Source organism: Nestor notabilis, unplaced genomic scaffold (assembly GCF_000696875.1).
Source record: "Nestor notabilis isolate BGI_N333 unplaced genomic scaffold, ASM69687v1 scaffold11635, whole genome shotgun sequence".
NCBI lineage: Eukaryota > Metazoa > Chordata > Aves > Psittaciformes > Psittacidae > Nestor > Nestor notabilis.
In genome coordinates, this window is record NW_009927940.1 from 27,709 (window position 1) to 43,178 (window position 15,470).

The 15,470-nt window shown below is 36.1% G+C and overlaps 1 protein-coding gene across 1 annotated transcript in view; it reads left to right on the forward strand.

Annotated features, from left to right (window-relative positions):
* PARK2 (parkin RBR E3 ubiquitin protein ligase) overlaps nucleotides 1-15,470 on the forward strand; it is a gene marked incomplete at its 5' end in the record, with an annotated part of 121,617 nt that overhangs the window by 19,136 nt on the left and 87,011 nt on the right. The window lies entirely within an intron of this gene.

Genomic DNA, 15,470 nt, shown 5'->3' on the forward strand with positions numbered 1-15,470 from the left:
TTTTTTTGCTTGATTTATGATTCTGTGGCTTAACTAGTAGTTCACCATTTGAAATCTGTCATATGTGTTCTGAGAAAGAAGGAACAAGGAGGTAGGTAAACGACAAAGTTAACCAATAAAGGGATGGAGGCTGCCAGTCTCTGTAAGATAGCATGAGAATACAGATAGTAGAATAACACTGTATTTGAGTCAGGGAAGTTGTATTAGAGAAAACTAGTGTAAAATCAAGTTCTTGCTTGTAAAAATAGTCAAAGCTGGACATGTGGACCCAGGAACTAGAGAAGATAAAACTGGTCTCTATGAATGTAAACCAGCTTAGACTGGGATTTGTAAACCAGTGTTTTGCTGAAGATAAATAATCCCAATTTTACCAATTTGTCTGAAACAGGAATGAGCTAAAATTGCAAGCGTGAGACCCATTTTAAATTGAAGGTTGAGATAAAATAGGAGTCAAGTTTAAAATTACTCTAGTAGTTGATTTTAGCATTTATCAACTAAATCTTATCCTTGTAAACTGCTAGATCAACCATTCCCCTGGAATGGTACTAGGGATTTTCATATTAGAGATAACAAATACTCGACTTTGCCACTTGTTCAGTATTCAGATTCCAGAGCTGAAGGTACTTTGGCTTTGAATTTCTTCACCTGTGGAAAGAGAACAACATTTTACAGTAGATGAAATGCAAAAAATATGCACATTTTAAAATATCCACAACTTACTGTAAATTAATTTTAGCATGTAGACTTGGAAAAACGGTTCCAAAAAAAGTAACTTCTCTGGCCAACTGTGATTCCTTTTCTTAGTTACCCATTGAGTGTATCATACTCTGACGCTCAGGTCAGGATTAAATTGATCATAAAATTTGAAAGAGATGTCAAAATTTTCTCTCAGGTCTTGTTGGCAGGGACTTGACATTCCATACCAAACTTGATGGATGAGGGACATACCATCTCCAGGAATTTTGGGGGCATTTTTCACCTAGAAATTCCTTGTTATTGCAAGAGCCTCAGGCTTTGATGACATCTTTGACTATTTTGGTCTATGCTAGTGGGACATTACAGTTTAGTCTCCTGATAACTGAAGTGCTCTTGCCTAATTAAAATAATTGGTCTCCATGTAGCAGTATTTGGGTGATATTTAATGGCTTATGATGCTCAGGAGATTATATTAGGTGAACTCATAATTCTGTCAAGCCTTAAATATAATGGAAGTTTATGGCTGGAGAGGTCTTGGAACTACTTTTTTCATACTATTTCTCTACTCTTCAACAAAGTGCCTAGAAATATCTTTGACAGTCAGCAGGCAATATTTTATCATGTGGCCCATCAGGAAGGGCTTGGAGTACAACAGCGGGAGAGAAGAAATAAACTGTTTATAGGAATCTCTGGTTAACCCTGCATGTATGAGAAACTGAGCTCTGTCTTCTAACTTCATATTCCACTTACATACAGAGTAAGATTATTCTCCCTTTTATGATAGAGACAGACACTTTGCACACAATGGAAAAGAGTGGCCATTTTAAAACAACCTGTAATCCAGCTAACATTAAAATATCCTGGTTATAACTGTCCCAGGCCACAAGGAAGAGATGCCTGAGATTTCCTGCTTTCTACAGTTCATATACTGACTGCAGTTTTTAATCAATAAGATGAATACAAATAAATTTGTAAATTAGCAGAACTGAGGGTTAGTGGAAGATTTGGTATGAATAAACAGATCTATCACTGAGTCACTGGAAGGGGAACAATAATGCAATCAGCAGAGGATGTGCTGCTTAAGAATGGCAGCCACCAAGGGCAGGATTTTAATTGAGCAAGAGACTTATTTGAGTAATCTTCTAAAAACTTTCTTTGTTTGAACAGGAAAGAGAAACATGAACTGAATGCAGAAAATCACTTATAAATGAAAAGAAAAATAAATATTAATCAAAGTAAGCCTATTTATTGCCTTTCATATGAAATTTCATATGAAGGTCTCCTGAGGCACTGTGGATTGTATTATTACATTATTGTAGAATGCAAGAGCTGCTTAATCAATGAGAAATGATGAAGTAAAAAGATAGGACCAGAACAATAAGATCTTAGATTAGGATGAATCTATTGACTGGCATTTGTAGCTTAGCCAGGGAAAAAACTCAAAGTTCATAATGCTAAAGAAAAGATGTCCTCATTATGCGTCTGGTGTAATTCTGGCCCATAACCCAACCCAAAAGTAAATCACGAGGTTCATAAAGAGAGCAGCTTACACACATCCAAAAAAATCATTGCTTTCTATAGCTTTTGTGGCACTTTTAGTCGTCACATCATTTGATGTCAGAGTGAAAAAGCGCAGTAGAGATTTGGGATTTAAGCGTTTTCTGTGTAAGTACAAATATGGAAAGCATCAGTTCGTGTCAGTTTGGAACTTCAATGTAATGACACCTTTTCTTTTTTTTTAATATATACTAAAAGGAGCACCCCAATTAAAAATGTGTTCAAGTTTTTATATTTCTCCATTAGCTGATCAAAGAAATTCCTGAAGAATTTCTTCTCAGCTTTACCTTGACTCTGACATATGTAAAGTCTCTGTTGGTCAGCCAGGCTCTTGGTTCGTTCTTTCAAGGCTACAACAGCATTTATCCATGTGGAGGGCATAAAATGATTACTTCCTGAGATTGTGCAACTCTTTGTGATGAAAAAAGGAATGGCAGCAAATGCAGAGTACAAGTAACCATAGGGAGGGGCCACAGAAAAGCCAAGGGTAGTCTGCATTAGCTCTTCCTTGAAGAACATCTTTTCCTTGAAGACAACCAAGAAGTTGTCTGCAGTATCCCAGTGCTCCTTTTGGTCTTACAGCTATATAGGATTTCTTACTGGACCTTTAAGCAAAAGCTCTTTCCAGAACCTTTTTGTGATTACAGCAGTATGTCTGTGCAGTGAAGCAAAGCGACTGCTTGTCTTTTCACTTGTAAAAGAGAAATGTTTATTTTTCATTGCACACGTTGCATTATTTCCGTATACTGTATAGACCCCAGATTGATTGAGCACTCTGTAATGCATCTGGTTAGGCTACATTCCTGGAAGAGTGGGAGGAAAATGGCATTAAAAAGATTTAAAATATAACTAAACATGATTTTCTTACAGAAAATAGACAGTTCTTTAAAATAATATGAAGTAGAACAGGATTATTCTGAGATCAACTTTCCTTATCACTGCTATTTCAGTAAGTTATTTAATAATGATGTCACATGCAGAACTTTATTATTTCAAAACCATTTCAAAGAGATAGAAAAGCCACCATTCCACAATCAAAGCTGATTTTGAAGTGCTGAAACAAAGCTGATTTTCAATTATCAGAGTCAAAAAGAAACATCTGAAAACTGTCTTGATTGCTGAAAAACTGCTATGTTTTCATGTTGGACAATTCAAAACAAAGAGATGAAGCTTATGAAGCTTCAAACAAAATCTGCTTCTAACAAAGCATGAAATGTATAAAACCCCTCAGCCTAAAACAGAGCATCTGGGAAAAGTTAGTTATAAGCTCATGAAAGTAAGTTTAGAATAGAAGTTGCATCTCAGACTTAACAATGATATTAAGGTCAGTAAATGGTAATAGAGGGAGTAAAGAAAATGTTGTGAAGTCAAGAGAGGACTATGAAAATAAAATAAAATGAAAATATAATGACCAAATTAAATAAGACATCCCTTACACAATAATAATATTAATGAAAAGCAAAGACATAGATTTGGAGAACAATGACCAGCTGCAATACAGTGGGAAATAATAGAAAACCAGAATGCAGCAATATGTGCTCATAAAACCATCATGAGGGAAAAGGGAAAATTCTGATAAGGATAATATAATGTATCTGTGAATGGAGGCCTCTTGGCTAAGGGCAGAAAATCATGGGTGGATAACTAAGTCTCAGTTAACTCAATTTTATCCATATATTTCTCAAAAATTAAATCATTCATATCACTCAATTATATTTTTTTCTAAAAGGTCTCACATTAAATTGGATGACAATCACTAGAAAATCTATTCCACTGACACTTGAAAGTGAAGAGATAAAGAGTAAGGTTTAAAGGTACTGGTGACTCACTTGTTCAGACTAAGTGAGCAGTAAAATAGGCTGGGTAAGCTGGTCATTGTTTCCATTAAGAAATATCAAATAGTAATAGTATGTTTTGTACTTATCTCTGTCATTTTCTCTTTTATGCCAGTGAAAATGCTTAAATATATAATACCAAATAATGACAGTGATAATTCTTTTACGCACACCAGAAATGGTTTATTAAAAAGGATTGACTTTTAGGCCACCGATCTAAAGCCAGTGATTTGCAGATTATATTAAATATAATCTGCAAATAAAAAATAAGCATGTAACATGTTCTACATTATCACATATAAAGAAAGCTTGACCAGACTTTGTTTACTACTTACTTTTCCCTTCAAAGTAAAATGAATGTAAATTGTATTTCTTTATTTTGTTTAGGGAACTTCTCATATGAACTTCTTATATGTCTCTTAAATGTGCTTTTTGAAATTTCTTAATCTTTATGGTAAGGATGTTTATGTCAAAATCTTATGGAGCAGAGTAGTTCTGGAAAAAAAAAAAAATTGAACCAACAAAAAAACCAAAAAAACAAATCCACAAGATTCCCATTGGAGATGGAAAAGTAGTGAGTAGTAAAATGAGGGCAACAAGGAACCAGCCTTAAGGTGAGGTCTGAGAAGGCCTAGTGGGATCTTACTGAATATTCAGAACTCTCACAGGAGCACCAGTATCCTCACTCCCAGTCTTGACTTGAAGAGTGCTCCTACATTTTGTAAGAACATCCTGGAAGGACTCAACAGGAACCAGTGTTTTCGGGTATCTACAGTTATAGTATTTTAAAATCCTTTCCACCGACAGGAAGCTTATTCTGGGCACTAAGTAATTACCTAAGGTTATTCAGGAAGATGTTTCAGATTTGGAGATGGGCAAATATGTGGCTGCTTAATAGTAACATTGTTCTGAGCTAGTAACTCACCATATCATCCTATCAGAGAAGTGAAACCAACTGTTAATTGGTGAGTTAAATCAAAGAGGAAACAAACTTAGCAATAAATGTATGATACAATAATGGCTTTTATATGCTACTGTGGTTCTCACCAGTGGTGTTTTCATAATATGCATCACAAGCTTTCAAGGAAACACATTAGTGTTTTTGAATTGTTTTTATTATAAACCTTGCAAATAGTGTTTGTCCCAGTGGGATGTGACATTATAAGCAGAAGATCTCTTACATGATTTCAGTCAACAGAGAAGTAGCAGTTCAGTCTTTATTTTCAGAGTGCGACGTATAACTATTCAAAACTGCATTAGAAAACATTTAACCCATGCAGAGTATTCTTGCTGAAAAAAAAAAAAATTGCCCTAATAACATTTGCAAATGTTTCCTGATCACAAAAATTTTATCTGTGCAATTCAAACATGTTCTCCTTCATTTTGTTTCAGAAAAAAACAGTATTTAAATTCTTCCATATGGATGGCCAATGGTCAACTCCTGAAATGAAAGAAGTTTGATTCTTTTAGAGATGGATTTTTTTAGATTAAGTCCCCTAGACAAAAACAAATAAAAATATCAAACAAAACATAATTCTGCAAGTGAAGCAAGTGATAAACAGTGACTTGTGGAAAGTAGAAGTAAGAAAACTTGGGTAATTGATTGGAAATCAGTTGTAAGGAGAAAGAGGGAACTGACAATTCAGTAAAGAAATCATATTAAGGGCACAATAATAAATCATCTTGATGTAAAAGGAGGACTAGGAAGGGTAAGGAAAAACCAACTTGCTTGAACAATGGTATTTTTTATGACCTGAAAAGTAAGAAAGTCCATGAAAAATTTAAGCAGGTTGTATCACTAGGAACAGCTAGAAAAACAGAAAAAACAGAGATAAAGTCATAAAGTGGAAGACATTAAGTAAAATACTTTTAATAGAAAGTCTACCAAAGAATATTCGGAAAGTTTTCCATAAAGAAGTAATTGAAACAGGAACATGAAAGATCAAGGAAGCTGTAGGTTATCTCCTCATGAGAGAGGAAAATGCATCATTAAACAGCTCCAAGAAGGATAAAGTGTTTACTTGTTTTGTTTCAATCTCACTTGAAAAGTTCAAACCTGCTCAGATGGTTAGCAGAACTAAAAGCAGTGAAACAGAGTTAAAAATACCAGCTATAGTGGGGAAAGGGCAGAATAGAGACATGGTTTCAAGTCATCTGGGCCTGATGGAGTTTTTCCTGTGGGAATGGCTGAAGAAAATCCATGACATTAATGGTCAATTCTAAGAATATGGATAAGGAAGAGTTTGAAAAAGGTAGAAACATGAAGTCTGTGTCTAAAAAGAGGAAAAACTCAGAGTTACAGACCAGTAGGCTTAACATGAATTCCTGAAGAAAAACTGTAGCAAATAATCAAACTACTGGTAATTACCTGGAGGATGAAAGAAGGAAGTCTCAGGGAACATGGGCTTAGCAAGAGTTTATCGCATCAGTCTTGACTTGTGGGTAGGAGAGAAGTAGCTGATGTCATCCGTATTGAATCCAGTGACGCTCCTCACATTGTTTCGTATGAAATTCCCACAGGCAAATTAGGAAATACAAGATCAGATGATAATTTTATTAGGTGGATATGTAACTAGTTGGAAAGTTATATATAGACTATTTGTCAGCATTTTGCAGTCAAAGCAGAGGGATGTTTCAAATCTGTCCTGAGGTTGACAGGTTTTAATATTTTCTCTGATGCCTTGATGAATGGTTATGGTGTAAGGTTATTAAAATTGCATAGGATATATACCAAGAGAATAGCAAACAATTTGGAACTTGATAGCAATTCAGTTCGAATAAATGTAAAGTTTCTATACTTAGACAAATACCAGCAGCCATATGTTATGAGAGAATAAATGTTTAAAGAGACAGCGACATACAAAAATTGATCTGGGGACGGCAACAGATCACAATCTGATCTTAAGTCAAGAAGACAGTAGTGTAAAACAGAGCAAATGCTGGACTTAGGTGTATCAATCACAGTAAATTACTTCTCCTAATCCCAAATAACAGATTAAATGCACATTGAAGAAACCCAAATCTGAACAATGGGCCCATTTCTGATGTTATGACTCAGTTAAAGAAGGCAGATGTCCATTTTAAAAATGCTTCTTACCCAAGAAAAGAGTCTTTTTTCTACCCTTTTCTCAGTCCACTTGTTTTTGTGCCATCAACAACTTTATATCTGCTTGACTCTCTGCTTATTCCAGTCTCTAGTAGACTTTGCCCTAGAAATACTAAGTCCCAAATAAAAGCCAGCTGAAACAGATAAAATCTAATAAGTGCAGTATTGCAGAATGCTTATATGCTGTCAGCAACTAACGTACATAAACCTAAGGAGAGTTCACATCCCTGGTGGCTTTCTAAATACTGCTTTACAGAAAGCAAATCCTAGCTCAGAGTGACATTAGTTCTTTCATCTCTCTTGTGAGTTCCCACTGCCAGAATTTGATTAGATAATCTTTTTCCTTCAAATAGCCAGCTGCTTATGAAATGACACTGCTGATACTTCATGATAACACAGAATAAACTAGCCACCATGTCATAAAATCACTGTGGACTTTTTATGAGGAAAGAAACATTCAACTTAACCTTTTAAAAAGAAATCTTTCTAGTTCCACTCTGTTCTTTGGAGGAACCCACTCCTTGTAGGACACTTTCTCAGAATTAATGATGCATACATAACTGTGCTCTGTATGTGTGTGTAGATGCATGTGGGGTTTCCATGCCTTTTTGTACCACTTCAATGCTATCATTTGTCTTGTGGCTTCACCCTCTCACCCCTTCCTTACCAAATTCTATAAAATCCACATTTGAAGTAAAGCCTTTAGACCTGTTATTAAGCAAGTGAAGAAGTCTTTCAGTCTTTGTCAGATGTTTTCAACTAACTCTGCTTTAAAACAGAAAAATACCCTCAATTTTGCCAGAAAAATTTCATATTTAGCTTTAAACTTCTGAGTACAGTTAGATTCACTTAATTCCCGTCATATTTGTAGTATATCAGTTCTTCAGCACTTAGCTATTCATGTAGCATTTTTGTTTCTTGTGTGTATGTGTTCTTTTACCTTTGTTTGTGTATGGTTTATTTTCTCCCCTTATACAGTACTCTCAAATACAGCGCTTTCCTCGAGTGTTATTATTAGTGTTTTTAAATAACCTTGTTCCTGCTGCATGAATTCATTGAAGACATTTTTCAATTTCTCCATTTTCTCTCTTTATTGAGGCTTTCCTGTGATTTACACATGCATATACACAATGCAGCAAAAGATAGATTTAGAAACATTTGCAGGCAACAGAGAAGGTTATTTAAAGACAATTCATTTAAAGGTACTCCTGTAGTACAACTCTGTTTTCTGTGGCGTTTTACCTGATGATATTTTTATTTTCTGAATAGTATAATCCCTTTCATAGACCTCCATTTTATTTTAGTATTCATTATATGGTTGCAATGAGACTTTGTCATTATTTTTTTTATGTATTCCTGCTTTTCAAACCTGTGTAGCCAAACCTTTCTATGTGAATATGCTGAGAAGATCAGTAAGCAACAGTATTAGGCTTATAAGAGTGCAAGGAAACATGAGTTTCCGCGTCATGTGGTGCTTGTTTAAAATAGTCACCTAAACCAGATAAAACAAATTTGAAAATCAAGTTCAGTCACACTTTTTATTTAATCTGTTTTGATATTAAAATTATGGGAGTTTTTGCCACTGCCAAAGGCAGCTTAACATAAATGGAAGTTGCAGAAATATTTGAGCAACAGCAATCAGGAGACAGTTTATTTTCAAAGCTTCTTCAACAAGTTAAGAAGGTGGTTTTGCACATACACTTATTTGATACCTATGAACAAAATTATGTCACATTATGATTATTTCTGATGAAGTAGTAACTGTTGTTTTAAACTTTGATCATTAGACAGAAGGAAAAAGCTAATGGGAATCTTAACTGGGAGTTTCCTTTTGCCTTAATGTCGCTTTTGGCATTGGCTACTTTTATTTGTCTGATAGTCTGCTTGTTTGATAGTCTAAGCAATTCACAGTGCTTAATAACCTTAATAATGATAGGACCTCCTTGCATGCTGTGCTGTTTTCACCCCGGTGGGAAGAATCTTTCCTAGAGAATGATTAGCTCTCCATATATGGCCTTTCTTAGGTCTGATCTCTTGTGACTAGTCTTGGAAAGCTTTCTTCCATTGTACTCTTTCAAACTTGAAAACAACATATAGTGAGGAAAAAATAGAACAGACAGTTAAAAAGGTGTAGGTTAATCTTGCTAGGTTTCTTTTTGATTTAAAACTAATAATTTTTTTAACAAAAGACTACCTGAGAGTTACAGTCAGTTTAAGCAGGTATGTTACGGCATTCAGTTGTACCATCATGTAGCACAGTTTAACTGTAGCTGTCCTGTCATTAGAACTTGTACTGCATTGTTTACCACTTGATTGTGGATCGAGAAATTGAAAAAAGTGACAACTAGCTGCACTGTCAATAAGATTAAAGGACAGAGGGATGGAATAACTTCACAGTAACATTCTGTTCTTGTGCATACATGTAAGCCTTGTAAACAGCTACAGAGATAGCACAAGATCGTTCCAGTAAAATATTGTCACTGAAATTTACAATTCATTATTTTCATTATTAGAAATATTCTGAAAACGTGGCTTCAGATGTTTCTGGGTTTACATTTTTCAGTCAGGGTTTGTCAGTGAAGGAAATTGGATTTTTTTCTGGTGTCTTGACTTGCTTCACCACAATCTAGAGTGAGTACCGCTTTGACTTGTTTTCTCAGAGAGCTGTTTCATTCCATGTACTTTGAAGCAATAAGGAAAAAAACAGGCAGTATCAGCAGCACAGAGAACTGTGTGTTGTTTCCTGGCATTTATAGTGTCATTCGGAATATGAAGATTAGTTAAGATTGAAGAAAGCAAGTTTTACAGCATAATTTCATGGGTGGTTCACTGTGTGACTTCTAATATTTGGATGTTTGGGGTTTTTTCTTTTTTTCTTGCTTTGAGTTACTCTCATAATCTTAGTAATGCTTTGGGGTTTTGGGAGGACTTCCAAAAAAATCACTACTTCCACAGACCTGTATTCCTCACTTTATCCAAGATCAGTTTAGAGATACAGAATACTGAATGACACCACCTGACTAACACATGTGACACATAGGAGATCAGAAACAGCTTCAAGCAGTGAAGCTACCAGTAAAATCAGGGAATCCCATTTTTGGCATTGCAGACAACAACTACCTCATCTTCTTTCTTCTCAAAGAGGAAAGCTCCCTTGGATCATTAGTTGGCTTGCAATGGGCTTGAAAAGTGTAAAGCCATCAGAGCATCCAGCCTTCTATTTCCTTGTCATTTTAAATAAGAAAAGTGTGAGGACAATAGACAATTGTAAGCCCCCTGTCTGCTTACACTCCTGAAAAAATTCTTTGGCCCTCTATGGCAGCTGCTGATTTTGTCAGAGTAGTAGGTATCCAGACATCATATAGTTGCTTTTGGAAGTGGGCAACTGCTAATCAACACATGCTGCTGATTCTGGTCATACCATCTTTATATGGTGAGCAGATAAACCGATCAGAGAAGGAACCTTGAGCAGGTCTCCTGAAGTCAGAGGACAAGACTCAGCCTTAGCACTTCTGTGAAACCCCATACACACTTAGAAAATTTGAAGTAGTATATCTAGTGTTGGTAATGTCTTTCTTGGGGAAGCAAATCTCCCTGTAATGTCTTCCTGATACTGGTTAGACGTTTGGACACATGTTGTAACTCTATAGTTGTACCAAAGGGTGTGCACTGTCATGTACAGGTGAACATCTTCAGGAACTGTAAGTGAGCCGGAAGATGGGCTTGCACTGCTGATGGAAACATTTTGAGTAACCATATATTTGAATCATGCTTGGAGCTGGATCAAGTCAGGCAGAGTTTGCCTCTGCAAAACTGGGATAGATAATTGACAAGAAAATACCTTTTCTAAAGCATCCTCAAGCAAGATATCCAGATAAGAGGTCATAGCTTTGCTTTATCTACCATGTAGATCTGACATTTGTGTATAGCATAGAGTGAAAACCTCTGGTTTCCACTGACAACACGTTTGCTCACTCCCTTTTTCTCATAGCCACCTCTAAATTCCCTCCAATAGCCCTGTTTTCAACTGTCTTATAAAGCTGCCTTCCAATGCAGTCTGTCTGCAACACCACTTAATCCTGAAATACATTCCTTATACTTGGAGGAGGTTTTCTTCCCAAAGAGACAGTCAGATTCAGAAAAAGTCTTGTTATTCCCTTATCAGATGATCCCATTATTTGTCCTTCTTTTACAGCATACACTGCCCATTGTTTTCAAGTATGCACTTGAGAACTATTTTCCTATTTAGACTTACTGGAGATTGCAATGAAGAGCACACTTGTGCAAAAATGACAGCATGTTACTGAAAACAGCCACAGATTTTAGAAGCATTCACTATCAGAAAGTACATATTAAAAGTTCCTGTGTCCTTCCTGTTACTTAGCACTGTAGAGCAGTTATCTGAACTGGCAAATTTTTTGTTCTGCAATATGCCTATACCTAAAACGCCTGCAACCTAGTGTTATTCCTGTCTCCTCAAGATTTTTTCTCTTTTCTTTCCTTGAAAATTTTGCTGCAGTTCTCTACAGAAATGAAAGCCCGTTGAATTGTAACTGATGCTTCTAGACAGTACAATGCTGTTGTCATCTATGCATTTACATTTTCTGTTCTCCTTGGCTTGGCTATTTACTAGAAATACCAGCTTTCTGTAGCCTTAAGACAGAAAGAATGTCTTGTACTGTGTGCTTCTAGAAGCTGTTGCAATGCCCTGTAGGGCATCCTAACTGTTGTCCTAAATTGAGATGACAGTGTTGCTCATATGAAATTGCCTTCTTGCTTGGCTTGGCATGCTGGGATCCATATCTATTAATGCAGGAGTGTCCAAATGTCCTGCTAGGAAAGCAATTTGTTCCTCAGTAGGGTGTCGGGGAAGCAGCTGGTCTAAGAAACCATCAGAGGTGATGTTAGGGGCAAGTTGTGTTTTTCTTGACTTAATGGAAATTTTTACTGATCCATCTCCTTGCCTGTCCCCACCACTTGTCAACAGGGCAGCACATATCCATCTTCAGCCATCTCCTATCCCTCCTGACAAGCCTGTCATACCTCTCTTGTGGAGAGACAGACTTTCACACAGCCTGAGCTGCATAATAGACACTTCGACAACAGCAAACATGTTATTAATGGATTTTTTTTTTAAAATGCCCTACAGAGACACAATTTCAGAACATTTTTGGTAAGTATCAGGTTTTAAACCTCCACTTGGAGAGATTCTCAGAAACTGAGGATTATTTTTGTCCCTCTTCTCTTTTTGCACACGTACCACAAAGTACTTTTAACCCCTTGAGTAACTTTTATCAGTTTGTCTTTTTCTCTATTTATATTCTGAATTGGATTTTAAGTCATCTAATGAAGGAGAAATGTGATGTTTCTGGGGTTTCATTCAAAGGCTTATTAATGTCAATGCCTGTTAGCTGATCTACAAGAGCTTTATTATGGGGATGACTGCATTTATGAAGCTAGATTATGGATATGGCAGAAATAATTTTCTGGTGATCTTAAGAGGAAGCAGTGTACAAGTAGGGTGTGAGAGTCTATACCTTTATGGCTGTAGTGACATCATTATACAGATAAATACAACATAAGGTGTATGATACAACCTGCTAATGAATAAGGTGCATGCATATTAAAGCATACCTCTTAATTAAGCCTGCTTGAAAAATTCATGAGGGCTCCACATATTTAATAATACTGCCTATATAGGTTAAGCTGTAGGAAACTTCCTTATTTAAAGACCATGATTTTTATGTCACCAAATAAATCAGAGTCCTGTCAAAAACTTCTGGGATAAGGAGTTTGTAAATGTTCAGTTAGAGCTAAATTCATTTTCTTTCTAAGAGGCAACAAAATAGTTTGAGCTCTCAGTAAAGAAAACAGCTCTAACCTTAGCTTACTTAATTGTTCCTCAGTGCTTTCAGATATCTCTTAGGACTGCAAAAGCTGCATCATTTTTCAGAAGGTAGCTGCCGAGAAATGGTTTTTAAATGTAAAATGGATTGTCAGATTTTAATCTGAATTAACCCCAGTAGGATATGACCAGGATATGTCAACTATTTTTTTTCCCTTGTTACTTTAATCAGCCACTTACACTATCTGTATTATAAAATACACCAGTGAGGCTAATAAATGCTTTCCTCCTACTTATTTTCATTTTCAAAGTCTTTCTGGAGTTATACAGAAAAGTCTGTTTTAAAACAGGCTTTTAAAGTTGAAAGTCGAAGAAAGGAAAGGTTTTAACTTGCAGAGTTGACATCCTTCACTGAAAATTCAAATGCTTAAATAGATCTGGCCACACTTTTTTCCTGATAACACTGACAAAAGTTTGGTTGATTTTATGTATGTTATAACTGATACCATATTATGGGAGTGTCATAAACCTCAGCCTGTAGTTTAGCAAAATGGATGGTGTGGTGCAAGATAGAAAGGACCTTTATTTTGGCAAGGAAAAATGAAAAGTTAATTTTGCAATTTATTCCAACTAGATTGAGAAACTCTTTAAAAAACACCATGTAATCTCCCTACAGTCCTCTTGTTCTATCTCATTATGTATTTAACCATAAAATACATTCATTGTATATGAAAGACTGTGATGGTTCATTTTTGAAACAATAAAGCAAAATGGTTTTCAATGTCATATTTTTTTATTTTAAATGTTTAATCAGGTCTCTTGTGAGACCTCACTTGGAGTACTGTGTCCAGTTCTGGTGTCCTCAACATAAAAGGGACATGGAGCTGTTGGAGCAAGTCCAGAGGAGGGCCACGAGGATGATAAGAGGGCTGGAGCACCTCCTGTATGAAGACAGGCTGAGAAAGTTGGGGCTGTTCAGCCTGGAAAAGAGAAGGCTGCGTGGAGACCTCATAGCAGCCTTCCAGTATCTGAAGGGGGCCTACAGGGATGATGGGGAGGGACTCTTCATTAGGGACTAGTGGTAGGACAAGGGGTAATGGCTTTAAACTTAAACAGGGGAAGTTTAGGTTAGATATAAGGAAGAAGTTCTTCACAGTGAGGGTGGTGAGGCACTGGAATGAGTTGCCCAAGGAAGTTGTGAATGCTCCAGCCCTGGCAGTGTTCAAGGCCAGGTTGGACAGAACCTTGGGTGGCATGGTTTAGTGTGTGGTGTCCCTGCTCATGGCAGGGGGGTTGGAACTAGATGATCTTAAGGTCCTTTCCAACCCAAACCATTCTGTGATTCTATGAATCTATGATTCTAATTGTATGATTTGTTAGTTCATTTTCACAGGCAGTTCTTCATAGCAATATCTTTTTTAAATTTTTCCACATATTTTCCATAGTAGGATCATTATAAATTTCCAAATGTTACCAAACATATCATTTAATCTTCAGGTAGCTATATTTTTAAAATCTCCAACTTTGTTTTGGAGATTTATTTATATGGACATTGTAAGAACAAGGTTTTGCCACCATTAATACATTTACCTACTGTCTATTGAGGGAATCCTGTCATCTTCATGGTCCAGATCTAGGATTAATATTAACGCGAGATACATTTAAAGGTGGTCAAGTGGCAGTAGCCAAAAAGGGAAGTCCTTGGAGATGATAACATGAGGGAAAGGGTCCATGAGTCTGTAGATGTTTCCTACATGCTTGTGCTTATTTATTTGCTGTTGTGCTTAGAACAAACTTTAGGTACATCGTATACCTAAATAATCAAAATAGAAAGAATCTTAACTCAGAAACTGCATATGAATACTTTAGCTTTGAGTTCTTCCATAGCTTTTAGTGGAAATTACTCCTGACTTGATGTTTCCATATACAAATTAATGGAATAAAAGAGAATCTGAAATATTCCAGACTATCTTCTTAACTCCCCTGCTGATCTTTTTATACTAATCTATCCGTTCACAGCAGTAAAACTGGATTAATCATATTAGCGCTAAGGAAAGTCAATTTAAGATAAAGCAGCCTCACTGAAATGACTATGTCTGAAATTGGCCTGAAAATGACTGGGTCATGAATTGGTGGAACATGAAATCACCTTTTCCCATAATCCTCAGCTATGTCAACCCATCTCAGAGGCTGAGTAAAAATTGAAATATGTTCTCTGCTAAATCGCTTCTCAAATGGAGCTTACTCTTGTCTTTGGAAATCTTTAAAATAAAGGCAATATAGACCTAGGTATAGACTAGTTTTCCTTATACACAGGAAAAGCTTTGAGTCATCTTTAAGTCATTTTGCCTGTGAAGTGGTGAAATAGACAATAATGAAATGTCCTTGTTTATCCAAGGACAACTGAGTTTCCAAACCAAACTTATGTGAG